Source organism: Chlamydotis macqueenii, chromosome 22, assembly GCF_036417535.1.
Source record: "Chlamydotis macqueenii isolate bChlMac1 chromosome 22, bChlMac1.mat, whole genome shotgun sequence".
Lineage (NCBI taxonomy): Eukaryota > Metazoa > Chordata > Aves > Otidiformes > Otididae > Chlamydotis > Chlamydotis macqueenii.
The window spans coordinates 3,324,069-3,342,951 of record NC_141577.1 but is presented as its reverse complement, the minus strand read 5'-3'; the positions used below and the strand labels follow the sequence as shown (position 1 = coordinate 3,342,951).

The following is an 18,883-nucleotide window of genomic DNA, read 5'->3' as shown; positions in this document are numbered from 1 at the left end:
GCTCTGTTAGACTCCCCACATGGCTTTGAACAAATGACTTTGCTCTTCTGCGCCTTAATTCTGTACTCGTGAAATAGGGCTGAGCGCGCTCCCCGCTTCTCTGGGCTGCTGTAACGGCGAGGGTTTGAAAGCCTGCGACACGCGGACGTAAATGGCGGAGATTTCCGCACCACGGCACGGTCTTTGAGGCAGCAAGTAGGTATGAGCAGGCACCGCCCTATTAAACCAGCGAAATACTGAGATTACAACCCGGGACTCTGACTGGAGTCATTCCGGAAAAAGCGAGTATCCTAAATATGCTTAACTGCTTATTTAATGTAGATTTACTAAGTTATTTATTGAAATTTAACAACTGTTTACTCAATATGGGACTGTGAAGCCTTAAAAACATACTCTTAATAATCCCTTGGTATTTAACTAACGTACAATAGTGTGTGCTATTACATCCCAATTAAACCCCTATTTGAGACACTTAATTAAAAAGGAGGCTATAATAAGCTCCCGATCATTTGGCTCCCCAGCCAGATCCATACAATCAAGGATTCTGCGCGTTAGCTGGTGCCAAACGTGTGCCGGAGCAGGCGCGCTGGCTGCGCGGGGCTGAGCTTCGGCTGGGCGCTGGGGCTGTCCGTGGGGGCTGGGGGAGGCAGGACGGGGCGAGCTCCTTCCCAGACGGGCCGGCGTTGATCCCGGGCTGCAGCAGAGAGAGGTTGGGCCATGGACACTTCACGCTTCCGGACAGCAGAGCTCTCCAGGGCCTGGAACGCTCCCTGGGGCCCACGCGGGTCAGGGATGCTCCTCAGAAGCAGCAGCTCCGGCTTTGTCGCGGCCGTAGGACAGAGCGCCAGGCCAGCACGCTGCAGGAGACACCACCATCTTTGTGGCCCCTTTTGGCCAGGATTCCTGGTGCGAAGGAGCAATGGTGGAAGCTGCACCCAAGGCCAAAATACTGCGCGGTGTTTGTGGGAACCTCGGAAACCCTGCGCGGCTGCCTCCCTGCCGGTGTCCGAACAGCGCCCTGCCCTGCTCTCTCCTGCAGCTGGGGAGCTGGCGCTGGCAGTGACGTGCCCGTATCGTTATCCTTGTCCTGCGCCAGGCTTTCACGGGCAGCCTACACCAGAGACACCCCTCAGGACATCCGTCTGAAGACAGCTGCTTGCCATCCAGCCAAGTGACTTCTCTCTGCCTCCCTTTAAAAAAAAAATAAAATCCAAGCCCCCGTCAAACCAAGCGTGTTTGAAATAGGAAGTGACAAGAGCTTTGTGCTAGCTCCACAGCATGATGTGATGTTAATTTGTATAAGTGATTTTTTTTTGTTTTTAATTATCAGCCTGAGAGTCAAAACTGAGGAATATGGGGAACCCACGAGGCATGCTCGACTGTTTCAAGGATGAAGTTTGTTTGTTTATTCAAGTGCTTAAATATAGCTCTTAATTGTGTGCCTGACACTACAGCACGGCGCAAAAAAAAATAACGGCAGGATAAGAGATTGGCATCCAGGAGCCTCAGGTCAGGTCCCAGCCCTAGCCCTAGGCAAAATGCTGAAGGAAAATACTGTTCCCATTGTGCATGTGGCGGGCAGGACGTGAGCAAGAGTAAATGCTACTGAATTCCATGGAAAGCCGGTGGTCCCTGTTTCCCCTGACCCCCGTCCCTTCTGTGCAGCCCCCCGAGGTGAGGGCTGGCCAGTTGCGAGAGCAACAAACGACACTGGAGGAAAAGGCATTTTCACCTCGATTTCTGTGTGCAGAGCTGCCCTTCGGTGTGTAACCACCCTCTGCCCCCAACCCAAGGGCTGCCGGAGGCGGGGGTCTCACGGGTTTACGCAGCCTGGGCGCCGCATCAGGGGGTCCTCGCCCCGTCCTGCTCCGCCGTGTCTAGCGAACCACAGCGGATTTACAACCGAGGTGTCATTGCTGCTAGAGAGAATTGATGCCCTTGTTTCCTTTTGTAGGCAGATAAAATAAGTACAGAGAGATCCATGGTGTGGCAGCTCTTTGGATTTTGCAGAGGATTTTGAGGCAAGCCATGGTTTATGAGCAGCCCATTAACACAGCGCCCACTCTGTCTCATAAAAAATCCCATTTTCCCCATTTCAGCTCGACAGTTGCATTTCATTTGCAGCCTCAATCTAGTCAGAAGATCAGCAGCGGGTTTGGCAGGGAGCTGTCCCGGTCCCACGAGCGGCGAGTGACGCAGCGAGGGTGCGAGGGAAGCCCAGGGTGACTGCCCGTCCCGCCAGCGCCGCGGGGCTGAGCCGACTGCTCTCTGCGGACCTCCGTCAGGGAGAAAAGACGCTTCAAAGTGAAAGCGAAATATGAACGTCCACTCCGTTTTTTTCTGTTGTTCCAACTCCTTTAAAATAACGTTTAGATTTCACGTATTGCTAATTAACATACGCCGGTGCTGTGCGGGATTCAGCGCCAGCCAGTGATGGATGCTCCATAACCTTATGTAAGAGAGAGCACATTTGTTTTCTGAGGCTAACTGCACACAATCTGTTATTGTATAACGCAGGATACTTTGAGGGCTGGTGCCTTTCAGTGCTGAGCATAAAAGCCAGGCCTCCCCGACGATAACCGTCATTAACCAGGCTTCCCCCGTCTGCAAGCGTCGGAGACCACGACGTCTTGTCTGTACGTCAAAGCTCGCCGGGAAAAACCTCCTGCCGATTTTCCATTCTTTCATTGTTCTTTATTTGCTTTAAATGGGAAAATCTCCTCCCAGTACGGCTACCATCACTTTAGTTGCGTCTCCACACGTTTCTTTTAAACTCGCAGACAGCTTACGGGGGGGAGGGAAAAGCAGCTGCGGTTTGCTGGGAGCGGGGAACTTCACTTAAGGAGGATTCGGCTGCTTTTGTTTTTCACAAGAGCTGTAGAGTGTTCAGAGCTTTAAAAAATACGGCCACTTATCCAAACTCCTGAAACATAGATTTAGGGGAGAGGTGTTTTGAGGGCTTTCAAGAGATCTTGAAGCACCAGTGCTGGTCACACGGAGCTCTGCGAGCTGGCATCCTTCCACAAACTCCAGGAACCAAAATTTTGGTGCTTCAGCTCAAGTTTTCATGGCTGTGTGGAGTCCCTAGCTGTATTTTCAGATGTCTCCCAAACTCCCTAACTCCTCCGAGAGATGAGAATTACAACACGCAGGAGCACTCCAGAATGAGCCTGCTTTTATTTAGGTGCCTAAATACGTCGGGGGTTCGGAGCCGCTTCCCGAGTGGAATCGCCCCTATGGCAGGAGGGCGACAGCCTGATCAAGGGCATCACCATCTGCGGGAGAAATGGGAACGGTGGGCAAGAGGGAGCGTGACCGAGCGCCCGGGGAACACGCGTTAGTCACCAGGCTGAGAAACTGGGGCTGAGGAGAGCCAGACTCCCAGGGACACGGCCTCTCCCAGGGCTCATTTCCTGGGCACCTTCAGCGGGGACGGGCGTGCAGCGCACGGGCTCTGCGGATGCCGCAGGCAGCTAAGCCGCTGCTGGCCAGCTTGGTAACCAGCTCTTCTAGGGGTAGGAGAGGGTAACGCTTCATGGTGTTCCTGAGGGAGGAGGACTTGCCATGGTGATTTAAATCAATTTGGAAAAAAACAAAGCAAACAAGAAAAGCCAACCAAACTCGGACTGCAGCTGAACACTCTGGTCTCGAGCAGCACGGAGCCCTGCTCAGGCTGGACTCCTCTCCTGGAAATCCACCTCAGAGCTGCCCGTCAGTCCTTGAGTTTCTCAGTGGAGTTAGGACTCTGCGAGCTGCTAGCCAAAATAAAACCAATTGTTGGACCGTGTCTGAGCAACTCCAAAAGTTACTATCTCAGGCCATTACAATCAGCATAATTTTAGCTTTAATTGCCAAATATTGCTGCAGAAAGAGCAGTTGTCTCCCTGCTCTCAGTCGGCACAGTTGCTCTCCCAGGTTTCAAGATGCAGTGAAAGTTTTTGGGTTGGTTTTTTTTTTTTCGCACTGTACGTTTCAAATGCTTCATTGTCAAACCGGTTAAAAGCCCTTATTTATAAAATGTGTGCGTCTCTTTCAGCTTAACTGAAAAGGCATTAAAATAACTGCAGCTGTGGAAGGAATAATTACAGCGAGATTTTGTCAAGGACTCTCTTGTCTGATGTTGCCATCTGTGACATGGTGAATGCAAAGATCATTTTAAACATAGGCAGCTAATGTAGAGAATAATCTGAGAGCTTCAGATATTTATGGTAAATTATTTAACTTTATTGTTTGGTTTTATAGCCTCATTATTCCATGTAGTAAGGATCTCTGCGTTTCGTGTTGTTCTGCACTTTGATTTTCACTTTGCGATGGAAAAGTACACTGCAGTGAAAGTAACACTTTACACGTTTCAGAAATGTTTCAAGGAGACAGCAGATTAATAAAATTATTTTCATGCTCTTCAATATCATCCTCGATGCCATTTAAAAAAAAATCTTCTGAGAAAGATCTTGTTATTGCCCAGGTGTTAATAGCCAGTCCTTCAAGCATGGGCAGCGACGGGGGCTTGCAAACACCACATTTTCGCATTAATTTTCTCCTGTCTCTTAGAATATTGGTTTTGGGACTCCCACTAAGAGGACATTGCTGCATTATTTCCTCCAACAAGCCCCTAACTGCCAAACTAAGAGCAGACTGTCGCACTGGAAATGAGTAATTGGCTGCCAGAGACACAGAAAAAGGAGACTTGGCTCTCCTGACAGTCACCGCTCTGCAAATGGGGCTGACGCTGGCGCAAAGTCAACCGCGCTTGTTAATCACACCAGGGCCCAGCGGCCCGCGGGGCCGGCCTGTGCATGGGGCACGGGGCCCTGCCGTGCTCCTGGAGCTCCCCGGTCCTGCCCAGTAAGACGGGGCCGCAGGCGCCATGCGAGCGTCTCCCCCCTGACAGCGCCAGGTTGCAGCTCCTTCACCGGGCTCCGGATGAGGCTGGAGCAGCTTTTTCGAGGAGGTCATCTCCAGGAGCCCGCGCTGGGGATGAGGGTCACCCCGGGGACGGCGCTTGTGCCCTTGCAGCCCGCTGTGTGTTCCTCACCGTAGCTCCTTAAAATAAAACACCGAAACAGCTTTCGAGGAGCCGTCGAGGGGCTGGCTCTGCTCACAGAGGATGAGGCTTGCTCCTTCTGGGAAACCTCATCTGAAGAATGACTAACGGCACATCCCTGGTTGGTGCCGCGCAGCGCATCCTTAACCTCGCCCTAAAGCACGGCAAGGGCCTCCACTCGTCCTTCCCTGCTCCCGAGCATTTCGCGAGCCCAAGGATACTCGCCACAGCCAGCAGAAGTATTTTGTCGGATGTGAACTTTTCAGCAGAGTTGAGATCATCTTCCTGACAGCTGAAGGCCGCAGCGCTGCAGCCACCTTTGCAGCACGCCGAATGCAAATGGGAAGAGAAGAGAAACTGCCCGTTTGTTCTTGCGGAAGAGCCCTCTTCCCACCCCGCCTGCTGCACCCTGTGGCTGTGCCTGCCCTCTGCAGCTGCTCAACATCTGGATCTCCTTCTGGCTCGCTAACAGGCTGTGTCTGGGCTAACGAGGAGATCTCACCACAGCGTGCCCACCCAGAAAGGCACCACCTTCTCCACCGACCCCGGACTCAGCAGAGTGCCGGGGAAAGGCACAGCCGCTCCAGCTCAACATTTGTCTCCCGGAGACGAGAGGTGGGCAGATCTGGAACCCATCTGAGGGAGAAAAGTGCTGCTGGAGGTGGGCAGGGGAAGGCCAGGGGCACGCGGTGCTCAGGTGTGGTGCAGCAAGCCTGCCAGAAACTCGGGCTTAGCGCAGCTAGGTGGCAAATCCAGACTTACTACGAGGTGAACTGAACTGGGAACAAACGCGTGGGCTAGGGACTAGCAGGGAAGCAACCAGGCAACGTTCATTTCCCTATCTATACCACAGCCCTGGGGCGATTCCCCGTTTGCCCCCAGCCGCCTGGGTGACACAGAACGCCCAGGAGGTCCTGCCCCAGCCTGGCTTCCTCCTCCAAAGGAGGCTTTGCCACATTTGGCTCCATCTTTCACTTCCCAGGACCTAAAATTAGGCAGCCAGCTCCATCCCTGTCTAATTTGAGTACCCAGCTTTAGAGGCACCAACTTGCGAAGATCTGAGAGCACCTGAAGAAATATTTAAAGAGCAGTATTTGCAAACTGCTGGGAGTGAGGCACTGCCAGCTGTTCCTTTGTTTAAGGGAAAAGTGAGTTTGTGTACACAGGTGGTTTATGCTGTTTAGTAAATGTTGGTAATTTAATTTGTCTAGCGCTGGTAACTTGCATTGCAAAACAAAGCTAATCTTGGCCGGCCTCTGCTCCCTGCGCGCAGTGGGTACATCAGCGTGGCTCTAAACGAGAGCTCTCCCAGAGGCAGGTCAGTCAGCCGCTCACAGCCTAGCAGTTACTTCATCCTCAGTCATCTTCGCCAGCCGCGCAGGGTGAGGGGGGTCAGCCCATTTCACATGCCACACGCGAGGATGAGGGTGATGCTCTGCCCTCTCTGCTCCGCCAGCACAGAGCTGGGAGCCTTCTCTGCCGGAGATCCCACAGCTCCCAACCAGTTCCGACAGCGCCCAGGGAAGGTGGAGGCACCCAGCTTCTCAGCTCTTTTGGAAACAACCAAAGCAAATGGATTTGAGAGAATTGTGGGCATCTGTTAAAATAAGGGGAGTACATGTGTACAAAACAGTTGCCACCACTAGCAACTCAGTTTATCTCTGAGCAGCGATGGCTTCTAAGCAGTGGCGAGTAAGGGAGTGAGAACCTCACGTACAGCTCAGCCCCAGCTGGAGGAAGAGCCTGGTCCCGCAGCGCTCAAGTTTCACCAGCCTTCCGGAGCAGAAAACCATGGGGACGGCAAAGCGCTGGAGCTCTGAGCAGAAGCATCACCTTTAGGGTTCCTGGCTTCTCAAAGACTGACTGGTTTGGTGATGCGAATATAGAGGCCACAGCAACATCTCTGTGCAGTGAAATGTACCCATCACACACGTGTTTCTCTTGCTCGGCATCTTTCAGTGCGTGCGCGGCCAAAGACTTCGCCCTGTGTCAGCAGTTATTTTGACAGATGGATGTAGAAGCCAGGAGCCGGCAATAATTCCTCACTTTGAAAGGCTACTTTCTGCAACCTCGTAGCTTGTGTATATAAAGAAAAAATCTATGTAGTGTTTGCTTTGACCCTACGGAGGTGGAGCAGCAGGGCCCGGTGATGAATGCAGGCGAGACGGGCCGGGCTGGCTCTGCCCCGTCCCTGCGCGGAGACGACAAGGGCAGGCGTTGCTCCGCTCCCTCATTTCTGCGTTCTGAGCCGAGGTCTGTGTACAGCCGTGAGGTGAAGATACCACAGGCTCTTTCTGACACGGCGCTGCTTAAAGATCTGCGGTATAGGAAGGCCTTTCCGTAAGGATCACAGAAGCCTGTGCCAGCCGCACGAGCCCCCTCTGTCCATATGTTTCCCCTCCCCGTACATAAAGGCGCAGATGGCCGATCGCTGGAGGCAGGCACGCAGAGTTTGTGAGGGCACGTGTGTGTCCGGGTGTGCGTGTGAATGCACACTTGTTTGAGAAAGAGCCCGAGCACGTGCACGGCTCCGAGCACAGCATTTGCTGCTGCCTCTGCAGCAAGGAGTAACAGAAATGCCAGACTCGGTGCTGGTTTAGGGTTGACCTAGACGGCAGTTTTTCAGCTCGGCACCACTACGGTGTAAAGGTGTGCAAACAGATAGTTGTGCATACACAGCCAATACCCATCTGATGGCAACGAAGCTCATTGACGAGGTCCTTAGGCTCGCAGACCAGATATTATGAAAAGGCTTTTGCTCTTCTATTCACAGCGGTGCACTGCGGCTGCACGGGGTCTACCGACAAAGACATGGAAGATACTTAAGAACTGAAGATACTTGAACCTTCTTTGAGTGTGACTTTGTAGCTGAGAACAACAGGAAATGGGGTATACGGTGGGATCAGCCAGCTGCCAAGTACGCATCGAAATACCGCCTGGCCGGGTGCACGCCCCACACTGCATCCGTCTAAAACTGGACAGTGGGAGCAGGGAGAGGCAAGAGAACATCCGCACCACCGCTGGGCTCACCGTTTGTCCCTGGACATGACGATACGAACACGTGTGAGCAGCGGCGTTGTACTCGCTGACGCAACGCTTGGACACGGGCCTGCCCAAAGCCCGTCCAGCTCTCACCCACCACGCGTGTCTCCTGCGCAGCCTCCGCCTACGGACCCGATTTTCCAAAGTCACAGAACCCACGCCAGCTGGCCCAGTTACTAGCAAAAACAGACAGGGAAAAACCCTGTGCTTGCTCAGAAGCTAAAAGTCCTCGTGCTCTTTGGTTTCTTTTCCTCTAGCTATCCTACTTGTTAACTCAAATTAACATTCATAATGCAAAATCTATTGGAACATGCCTTCCAGACTCACAGACATTTCTGTTATGGTCAGGATTAATCACGAGGGATAATTAGAGTATTAAATGAAATAATTATAACATTATGACTCTCATAACCAAATTCATGGATATTAGCTTCTGATAAAAGACAAATATGGGAACCAGAGAAGTTTTGATGGATGCCTCTAGCGGCATTTACTTTTCTGTGCATTTTCAATTAAAAATTCCCAAACATCTGCCGTACCGAGACAACTCACCTTCATTTTAAAAGGCTAGGTAGCTAATGAGCCACGGGGCCGACAGAGAGGCAGGCTGCTGCAGAAAGGCTCCACTACAGCTCCTCGCTGCAGCAAGCCGCGTGCCACGCGTCTAGGAATCTGCCAGTGATGAAGACCAGGCAACACCGAGACTGGCCCTGGACCAAAAAGCCGCACTGACCCATCCTGCTGGGCAGGTTTCGAGGCACAGGGAGGAGGAGGAGGAGATGCTCTGACATCCCCAGGGCTGGGCACCTGGGAGCTGGGAGGCAGGGCTGGCTGCAATGGTGGAGCTGGTACGCAGGGAGCGGATCTGCTTACGTGGCAAGCACCGTGCGCCTGCTCTGCTCTGCTCCGTTCACCACCTCCCTGCCATCTGGTGGCCCTGGGCACTACCTCCTCTGAGAAACTGGCCATTTCGCTCCCTCTGAGGGTGTGATTATCGCCTCCGACAGCGCCCAGCGTGCGGCCAGGCCTGGCGGGGCGCGCGGGACAGGCAGCGTCCTCTCGGGACAGGCAGCAAAGCGCCGGGGCTCCTCAGCCGGAGCGTCAGGAGCAGGATTTTAGCACCGCTAACGCGTGCACAGTCCCTCTCCAATATTCTGTGTCGTGCTACAGAGGAATAAATGAATTCATTGCAGTATTATGCAATTGCAAATGTTTAAAAATACCAAGTGTGTACATTTACGTAAGCCTACACACCAGCGTGCGGCAGAGCACTGCGATTGCCGGTACGTGGCCCTGCACACGTTCCCAGGAGAGGGAACGCAAAGCGCCGCTGCGAAAGCAAACCGAGGTGCTGGTCGCTGTTCTGCACACGCCCCTCAGCACGGGCAGCGCGTTAAAAATGCAATGAAATTTAAAATACACAGACCAAGCAATTTCACCTTTTCAACAAGAGATAGTAATTCTAGATAATAAATTAAGATTTTTATCATATCATTCCTCAGTGATTTAGAGTACAGCCAAATTTAGATTAATATTGAATATTTCCTCTACCAGGCAACAAAGGAGAGAGTTCCTTTTGGTACCTGGAAGCAGCTCCTGTGATCTGTGGGAGGAATCATCTCAGTGTGGACTATTAATATGCTAGACTCCATCTATAACCTGGTATCTCCAGATGCAGTCTACATATGCTAGTCTAGGTTTCAGTATCACTGGGTTCCAAAAGAGAGCTAGGACTTACGGAGCCGCGACACATCATAGCGTACATGCCTTGGCTCCCACGGACGACGGTGCTCTCTCTGTGCCGCGTGCCGTAACATTCACGCACAAATTGGCTCGATGCAAACCCATGCAACAGCTGTCTGCTTTGGATTTGTGTGCCCTTCTCGAGTCTGCTGCAGGGAGAATACATTACACCACTTCCATTCCTGAATTTCTTCCTCATGTTAAACGATAAGGAATTTTTTGCACAGTTCTGACAAAGCAGTCAAAATCCAGTTGCAAACGCTGCGCTGTTTATTGATAGCTCCGTAATAAAGGCGAGGTGGGTTGCCAGACAGCTGCATTTCCTGGCATTTAGAAAGAATTCACTGTAATGTATTGTAATACATTAGCATAATAATTGGTAAGCATTCGCAGATGAATAGTTTACTGACTGATAGATTTTGTACAGAAACTGTGAAGGTTACATGGAGGGTGAAAACATTTCACTGTGTCAATGAACATACTTAATTTTTCTGGAAGTGCTATTTAAATTGTGCAGGGCTGGGACATTAGCATAACAAAGACATAACGCATTGGTTTGTGCTGCAATAGGAACGCTGCCCTGCGCTTGCCTCGCCAGGTCACCTGTGAAAGATGGGGGACGGAGCCTTCCGGTACCTGGCCACTGAGACGTGCAGGCTCCGCTCGAGCCGCAGCCGGGGCTCCCCGCTGTCCCTGCACGCGTTCTCCTCGCCGCACCGGCCGGCTCGCATCTTGCCTGCTCTGCTTTACCGGGTTTGGGTCCCTTTGGCCACGCTGTCCCTGGCACCAGGCTGGGCAGAGCTCGGTGCCAGGCGGCAGGCCACGGTCCCGGTCCCCGTCCCTGCGGCTCTCCTCTCCGTCCCTTGTCCCTTCCTCCTCTAGACGCTTCCATTTTAAATCCTCAGGGCATAGATGCAGTTTCCTACCGTGCATTTTCATCACAAATGGCTCCTCGGGGAACTCAGTGATGTCCCCGAGCCATGGCAAACCAGCTCCCTGGGGCTGGCAGAGCTTCCTCCCACCCCGGCAGCTCCCCGCCGGCCGGTGGCTTTCCCTGGCCCCGGAGCCACCGACGCTTTGCTCACCAAACCCAAGCTCTGCAGCGGGGAAGGTGCAGGGTTGAGCAGGGAGGGTGAAGGCGGAGGGCACCCAAGGGGGTTTGGGCTCAGGGGAAGAGGAGTGATGCAGAGAAGCAGTTTTAAATATGCACGAGGTGTCCGCGCTGTTTCTGCAGGACACAGGTACGACGGCCTGCTAATGGACCAAACGTCATCTCAGATCGGGATGTCACGGCAAGGCCTGGATTTGCTCCCAGGTTCTCTCTGGGTCTCCTGAGTTCTTGGGCATGAACAGACATCACCTGGGTCCTCCTGAGAAATGCATGACATCTCTGAATAATTTACACCCTTCGGCTTCTGGCTCAATCTTTTCTTTCCCTCTTTTCACAACAGACTGTCACAATGACAACTTTGCAATTAACTCAGAGAAAACCGAAAAGCTAATTGAAAGGGACAGAACTGAATCTTTTGGACAGAAAGTTTTTGGAAAGCATTTTAAGTCAGATTTTTGCTTGCCATTATATATGTTAATTCCATTGTCACTTGGAATAAATTGGGGAAAACAGATGTGAGGAAAATGAAATATTCCAGCATACGAGAAGACAAAGCTTTCATCTCCCCCGTCACCGCGTGGAAGGAGATCAGACACACGCACAGCCTTTCCTGCTAAGGGATCCCAAATTGTTCTACCACACAGTTACCATTCATCTCCACATCAGGAATATGTTTTGTAAAAAAAATCAAAGGAGATTTTTGCCCAGGTGACAAACCAAAAATACTTTCTTTCAGCACAACCATTTGACCTGCAGTTTCTACCAGAAACATACAGATTTTAAGTGTTTCGAGGTTTCATCTGAAAGCCTTGTGAACAGCAAGCTCTAGAGTACAGTTCAATGCATTTCTTCCAAGAATGATGGAAGGATGAATCAAACCTTATTTACAGACATCTTTTAATCTTCCTGACAATTTGTGCTCTCACTTTTCCTTCTCAGAAAGTTCCTATGGCATAAAGAGGGTAGGTGCAAACAGGATTTGTACTTAACTTCAAAATTTGTCATCAAGACGCCTTTCTGTAGATTTTTAAAACCACCCTGTAACACGAAACACATGGGCTATAAATTATGGATGAAGACAATCTTCCTGGAAGTGGGAATATTTAATTGCTGGAAGAGGTTCCCTATTTGAGAACAGGGATATTTATGGCTGTGGCTGATGAGGAGTCCCCAGCCAGCCAGCCACCACCGAGCATCTCCATCCCCAACCAGACCTTTCCCGCTCGCCGTGCCTGAGCACCAACCCCTTCCCTCGAGAAGGGCAGAGTAAACAATTAAACAGCTCCTGCTCTTGTTATTTTAACTGTGAAAGCTTGTTCCTGACGAGCTGCATACAAATATGACCTGTTTGACTCCCGTAGTCTAATTGGTAATAAGGAAATTGAAACACAATTTATAGTAACTGATTTCTTCCTACTTTACAGTTGCAACGTGTTTCATTAACACTTCTGCAGCACTTTGCGCTATTAGGGACACGTTGTCTTCTGGCAAGAAGAGGGAAAATGGATGGAGTGTAAGGACGGGGTCAGCGCGCCACAGGGCAGCACCACGGCAGGGAACGGATTAGCTGGTGATGCGAGGCCTCGTGTAAGGAATGGTGTTACTGACACTTTTTATTGCTGTTCCTGGAGTCACCAGGAATCACTGAAAAGGGCACGATCCCAAAGGAGCGGGCTTGACGCACCTGGAACTGGTGTGTAACGCGGGAGGGGATGGTGGTGGCGGGTCCTGCAGGCAAACGTCTCGGCACAGGTTCACTGTTGAAAACAGGCAACGATTCCTTGTTGTTGCATCAATACTTACATTGGAAATAGCAATTTCCTCATTCTTACTTCTTCAAAACATTTCCTCTGTCTGTAATATAACACTGTCATTCCTTCCTATTTCCCTCTTTTCCCACTTACAATTTCACTACGGTTTTTAACGTGCGGGGAGAAAAGAGGTCACATTCCCCAGATGCTCCCTCGAGGAGGACCGTCCCGTGTCCCGGCGCTCAGCCCGCAGCTCACAAGACCCAGGGTCACAAGACCCTGTCACACTCTACCAAAGCGGCATCAGAGAAGCCTCAGGCTCCTTGTGCTAAATAAAGATTGCCGAGGAGTTCAGAGCTGTGCAGCCCGCAGCGACGGGAACCGCACCGGGGCCTCGGCAGCACTGTGCTGCAGGGCGGCCTCGTGCCGGCCCTGGCTGGGGCAGAAGGCTCCGCGATACAAAAAAGATGCCCAAGAAAGGGCATCTCATTGCGAGATGTGTTGTGAACTAAACGCTGCCATGATTCCTGAACATAGCTTCCAGTGAAGGCACAAAATTAGCTCACAAGGAAGCAAAATGGTCAAGGAGCTCTTCCAGTTGGGGTTTGATGTGGCTTTGGGGGGACTGGGCTTTCTCAAGGGCCAGGCTGTCTCAGCGCAGCTCTAGGTCTCGCCGTTTGCTCGAGAATAGCTACAAAACGTCGTGTTTATTAGCCGAGGACTGGGTTTGGAGAAAAAGCGTGGTTGCCCATGAGAGGGGACAAAAGCAAACGGCTGCCAAAGCCACGGCGGAGCAGTGCGGTGCTGGTCTGGGAGCCGGCGGTGCCGCTCTCCGCAGAGCTTGGCTTTCGCTGACGGGGAGGACGATGCGCGCGGCTCAGGATGCGCTGCGGCTACCGCGACTTCAAAGGCACAAACGCACCCGACCCCCAAACACTCATTAAATTTTCCTTCTGCTTCTTTAAAGGAGATCTATTATTTATTTCTGTTCAGATATATTTAATAATTAGCATGAAGCAGAAAATCTAGCAGCAGATGGGGACATTCCTGGGGAAAATTTCGGTGCTGAATATTTCATTATGTACAAATGTAACTTTCAGCCCTTTGCTTCAGACAGAACGTGGTTTGCAGACAACGTGGGAGGCTGCACATTTTTTAAAAAATATGCTGTGTGTTTAACAAATAAGTTGTCCTTTATTAAAACCACAAGTTTTTAAGTAGTTCTGAGGAGTTCGTTAAAACTGATGTTTAACATCTAAATGTTTCACTCCAGATGAAAACAGATCACTCCTGTAAATGAAAATGATGCGAATCCCTCGATAACACAGACAAAATCCGGAGTGTAGCTGTGAGTGGGTTTGCCCACGACAGCAGTACGTTATCCCCTCATGAAATCCCAGGGATTTCAGAAGAGCTGGCAACTCTGCTAATTTTAAACACGAAGCTCACAATATTTTGCATTCCGATTAAGGCCCCAGATGGGGGTGTTCTCTACTTCAAGGGCCAATCTCATCGCTCTTTAACAGAAAATACAATTCTCATTATTTTTATTAGCGGAAGGTAGACCTTGTATGATCAAATCAGGGTAAAGATCCGGTCCCCAACCTTAAGAGATTTAAAAATCTCAGGATTTTCAGCCCATTGCTTCAGAGCTAATGGGAGAGGGGTCTGAAAAGGCGACTGCCTCCTGCGTGCTCCCTGGGATGTCTTTTTGGGCTTAACTGAGCCCGCAGCGATGGGGAAATTCCTGGTGACGACCGCAACTTTACAAAAAAGAAAGGGAGACATGCGTAGCGGTGCTCGCCCTGCCACCCCGGCAAGGCCAGCGGAGCACGCGAGCTGCGCCTGGCGTCGGCAGGACCACAGGCTACTGCACTTCATCCCTTTCTGTCCAAGGGGAAGACAATTGAGAAGCCTCGCTCTTGCTCTTGTTGCTTTGGGTGGATCACTCTTGCTCAAACTGCCAACTGTCAGAGCGCAATCAGAAAATGACAACGTGCCTGCCTGGCAGCAGCTCTGTGCGCGGGACAAGTGCCGACCCTCTCCGTGCGCTCCTGTTGGGACACGGGTGCCCTTCGTCACCGCAGAGCCCGAGCGCGCCGGACAGAGCGGCCGGACCGCGCTGGAAACCTGCTACAGGCACACCCACCCCGGCAGCGCATCAGCACGCTGATCCGGGGCCTAAAACACCCACTGAAAATGAGTCAAAGTTTATCAGTACTTTTTCATGAAAACACATGTTTTGTCCCTCAAAATTTAACAGACCCCTCTCCCTTGTATTATTAAAAATCCCCCAAATTTGAGTGTTCAAAAGTTGCATTCTATCGTAGCGTTGTAAATCCACTTTGCCAAAACCACTGATGGGCTGTAACGCAAAAGGCGCAAGCGCTCCCCGGGAGAGGAGAACGCGTCCTGGGCGTTCCCGGGGCAGCGGCCGGCACTGGGAGCGGCACTGATGGCATTACTGGGTCCCAGCCCGCAGACAGACTCTCCGGCCAGCACCGTCCCGTTCCCCACAGCTGCCCGGTGCCCGCGCTCCCAGCTGGCGATGAAATAGTGCCCTCAGCATCGAGAACGTCCTAGAAGAGACCGGCGCGGCGGTGCGTTGTAAAGTCCTGTGCTGATATTAGATGCTCTGTGTGCGCAACACACTAGGCTGCCCCCATATATACTGGGTAATAAATGCCCCTTTGGTAGGAGGAGACAGTATTTCATTGCAAAAGTAAAAAATAATAACGGGGGAAAGTGCTATCTCAGCTTGCTGCATAAACAGCTAAAATACGCAATATGCAGGCATATCATTTGGAACACAGATTAATAATTTCTGTTCTGAGTAGTGGTAGCTAGCCTGATTTATTGCGGTGATTGTATTATGGTCCCAGACTTTATTGTCCTTTAAATTATACTGCAGTCTATACAGAAGGAAGACAGGGATCTAAATCAAGTATTATTGCCTGTAAATTTGGAAACAAATAGTAGTTTTCCCCCCTTTAAATCACTGAGTTTGTGTGTTTTATAAGGTGAACGTTACGACTTTTTATGTGACCAAAGTTTTTGTTGCCCTGCTTCGCTTTTCCAGCCCGCGGAGCCCACCTCCGCTCGCTCCCCCCCGGCCCCAGCGGCTCTGCAGCCGCCGTGGCTCCGCAACTGCCTCCATTTTCCGGTGCAGCGAGAGGGGCCAGGAGCTCCGCTCCTTTGGGATTTCTCCATAAAAGATATGCTTTTTATCCAACCCAAAGCCACGCAGCTGCCCCCGGGTAGCCGGAGTTCGATGTGCACTCCGGCTCCCTTCCCTCACGCAGGCGGCAGGGGAGGGCACGTGTGTCAATATGAATTTGGCATAAAGCGCTGGGAAAGCCCTTTCCCCACTGGCAGGATGGAAATCCTGGGCTCCAGGTGCTGGGGGTGGATGCGGCGGGGTGGCGTGCAGCCCCGCCGGAGCGCCCGATGGGGCAGGGGCGCATGGCGAGGAGCACGCCATCCCCCTCCTGCCCTCGTGCAACGGGAGCAATGGGTACCACTGGGGATTGACTGGGGGCTCAGGACCCTTCTAAGCTGGTCCTTATTCTTCACCTCTTCCAAGGGAAGGGGCAGCTGCTGATCCGTCAGCCGCTTTCCGTAAGGGGCCAGTGACTTCGCCGCCGTCTGCAAGGGCCGGTGTTCAGCAGGTAATTGAAAAGATGATGAGAGGAGCTGTCATTCCCCCGTCAGCCCTGCGCGCCCGGCTGCTGGGTTGCAATTCATTTACAGGCACTAGCGTGCTGTTGATGTTTTTGTCATCTTATACCTGAGTGTCTGGATCAGACTCTTTATTTTTGTCTTGCCCTTTGTACTGCTCGCTGTATCTGCCGTCTCCCTGTCTGTTTGCTGCTTTGATTACACCGCACGTGCAGCTCGCTGCTGCCTGTGCCGGGAGCACGGAGCAGAGGGAGGACGGCTCCGAGATGAAAGAGGAGACCACCTGTGGCAGAGCCCTGCTCGCCGTGTCTCGCTGCAACAGAGATGCTCCCGACTCGCAGCAGCACGCGCCTGCCAGCGCGGGGACAGGGACAGCGCGGAGGCTCTGACATCAAAAGGGCCCCATCGCAAGGGGGGCTTTACAAACACGGGGTGAAAGGCAGTGGTGGGTGTGGAGAGCTGCTAGTGTAAAAAGCTGAGAAAGATAAAGGCAGGAGAAGGAAAGGGAGGGCGGGAGCCCCACGAAGCAGACGGAGGAAAGAGCGGCAGGGAAGACGGCGCATGGCACCTCACAAAGCCAGAGGCTGGAGAACAGCCGCAGGAACCCACCCCTTCCTTCAGACTTCCCGAAGCGCGGTATCTCAGCTGTCAGTTCAGCACGGAGGGAAGCAGATCCGCTCCTCGCTGGCCCAGGGACTGAGAAGACGTCACCGCTCCTCTGCTCCATCCTGCCTGGACAAACCTTGGGCAGTGGGTTACTGAGAGCAGGCGGGGCAGCGACGCCGGGAGCCTCAGCCCAGGGTAGGAGATACAGACAGAAGGAATCATAGCATTTTCGTATGTTAGTTAATGGCTGTGATGCTGCTTTGCAGACCCTGTGCTGTATTAGCCTGGCCTCCTCTCAGATAAGAGGAAAAATAGGGCAGGCAAAATGTTTCTGCATCTGTAGGATGAGAACCCATCACTTGTATGTTAACAGAGTGGCTGTAACCATTAGGGAATCCTGGTAGCCTGAAAGAGCCGCAAAAACAAACCTGCCCCTCAGCTCTCGTCAAACCTCACTGGAGCTGCTGGCTCTGACCGCAGGCCGCCCGCAGCGGGGAGGCTGGCTGGGGGAGCTGCGGACCCCTCGGCCGTCCCGCACAGCCCCTGTCGCCAAAGCAACTGCCGGGCACCGGCACTTCTGGTACAGGAGACGGAGGGGAGACTCAACACGCTGAGCAAGAGTCGGGGGGCGCAATGGTTTGTTTGCTTACCGTCTGAGCTGGGCCATATTGCAGATCTGATATCTGCTCTCCCAGTCTATCAACACTGTGTTTGCCAAACAGCTCTTGGCAGAGCCGTCAGACGCCTCCTTGGCACGGGGGAGTAATCGCAGGGTGGTGGCGAGCGAAGGAGGGATAGGGCTGCTGCACCAGACGCCCTGGGCCCGATCCTTTGCTCCCTGTCCCCGGTGCGAAGCCGCCCGGGGTGGGGGGCGGCAGGCGGGACCGCAGAGGCAGGAGCATCATTGTACGCGTCCTTCCCCGGTGCACTGGTTTCGGTCTAACAAAAAGCTTCCTAGTAAAGCTGTCTCTTATTCAACACAGTACAAACCAACAGCTTACATGTACAATAAACACAAGAAAAGACTTCTATCACGTACGCACGTTTTAGTCGAGCAAAAGCCTGAGTTACATGCAGCATGAAATGGCCCTTAACTGCAGAATCCCCGTCAGCAACCCTTTCCTGACCTCTTAAGTGCACAGTGCCCTCAGAGAGGAGAACAACTATGTCCCCATAATATTTAAAGTTCCTGAGACTCCTGGTATTCATTCCTCCTCCCACGCTTTCAGGCAATTCAGCGTGCAGCAGCTCCTCGCTCACGCGGTGCTTCAGCCGAGGAGAAGCCCGCAGAGGCAGCGCAGGCAGTTGACCTGCTGTTCCGCTCTGGAGTAGAGATCTGCACTGGAGAGATGCAAACCGGGTGTAAGACACTGCCTTCCCGAGGTGTAAGTGTCCTGCGCTGCCCTCGCACAGGTAAACACGGCGATAAGAGGCCCCAGGCCTTGGACAGCTGAGTGTGTTTCTCCGACCCTCTTCTGGCTCTTTGTTCAGGCACTCAGAGCTACAGCACAGACACCATCAAGGCTGAACTTAAGATGACTGAGCCAAGTTTTGAGCCCCTGCTTTTTGAGTGGGTTCATAAATGGAGCATCACATGATCCTTTCTTTTCTTTTGTGATCTATAAAAAGCAGAGTGAGCAGTGCTCATCAGGGCGTCAACACCAGAATGTCACCGCTGTGAGAGCAATTTCCCCCTGGCTCCTGTCTTTAAACAACCTCCCGGCGTCTCTCCTGCCCACCGTCTGGTGAAAGCCCTCCAAAGCCTAACAGGTTTGACATTTTCATTTGTTTTCCTTGAAACCCCTAACATCGTCTGGTTGATCACTACAGCTTGTTTGCATCCTGTTGCCTGCAATACGTATCGTGAGCCGGAACACCAGGAACACGAGGCAGCGAGGCTGTGACGGA

At 52.2% G+C, this 18,883-nt stretch overlaps 1 protein-coding gene and 1 long non-coding RNA gene across 3 annotated transcripts in view; one reads left to right on the top strand and one right to left on the bottom strand.

The window, feature by feature from the left end:
* The window catches only part of GRIK3 (glutamate ionotropic receptor kainate type subunit 3), a 113,867-nt gene that overhangs the window by 15,256 nt on the left and 79,728 nt on the right, over nucleotides 1–18,883 (top strand). The gene's annotated exons all lie outside the window — the stretch shown is intronic.
* LOC147598083 (uncharacterized) lies at nucleotides 296–5,396 on the bottom strand. The gene is made up of 2 exons (XR_015260932.1): nucleotides 5,266–5,396; nucleotides 296–1,186 (listed from the first exon to the last, which is right to left on the bottom strand). It is a non-coding gene; the product is annotated as an uncharacterized LOC147598083 (long non-coding RNA).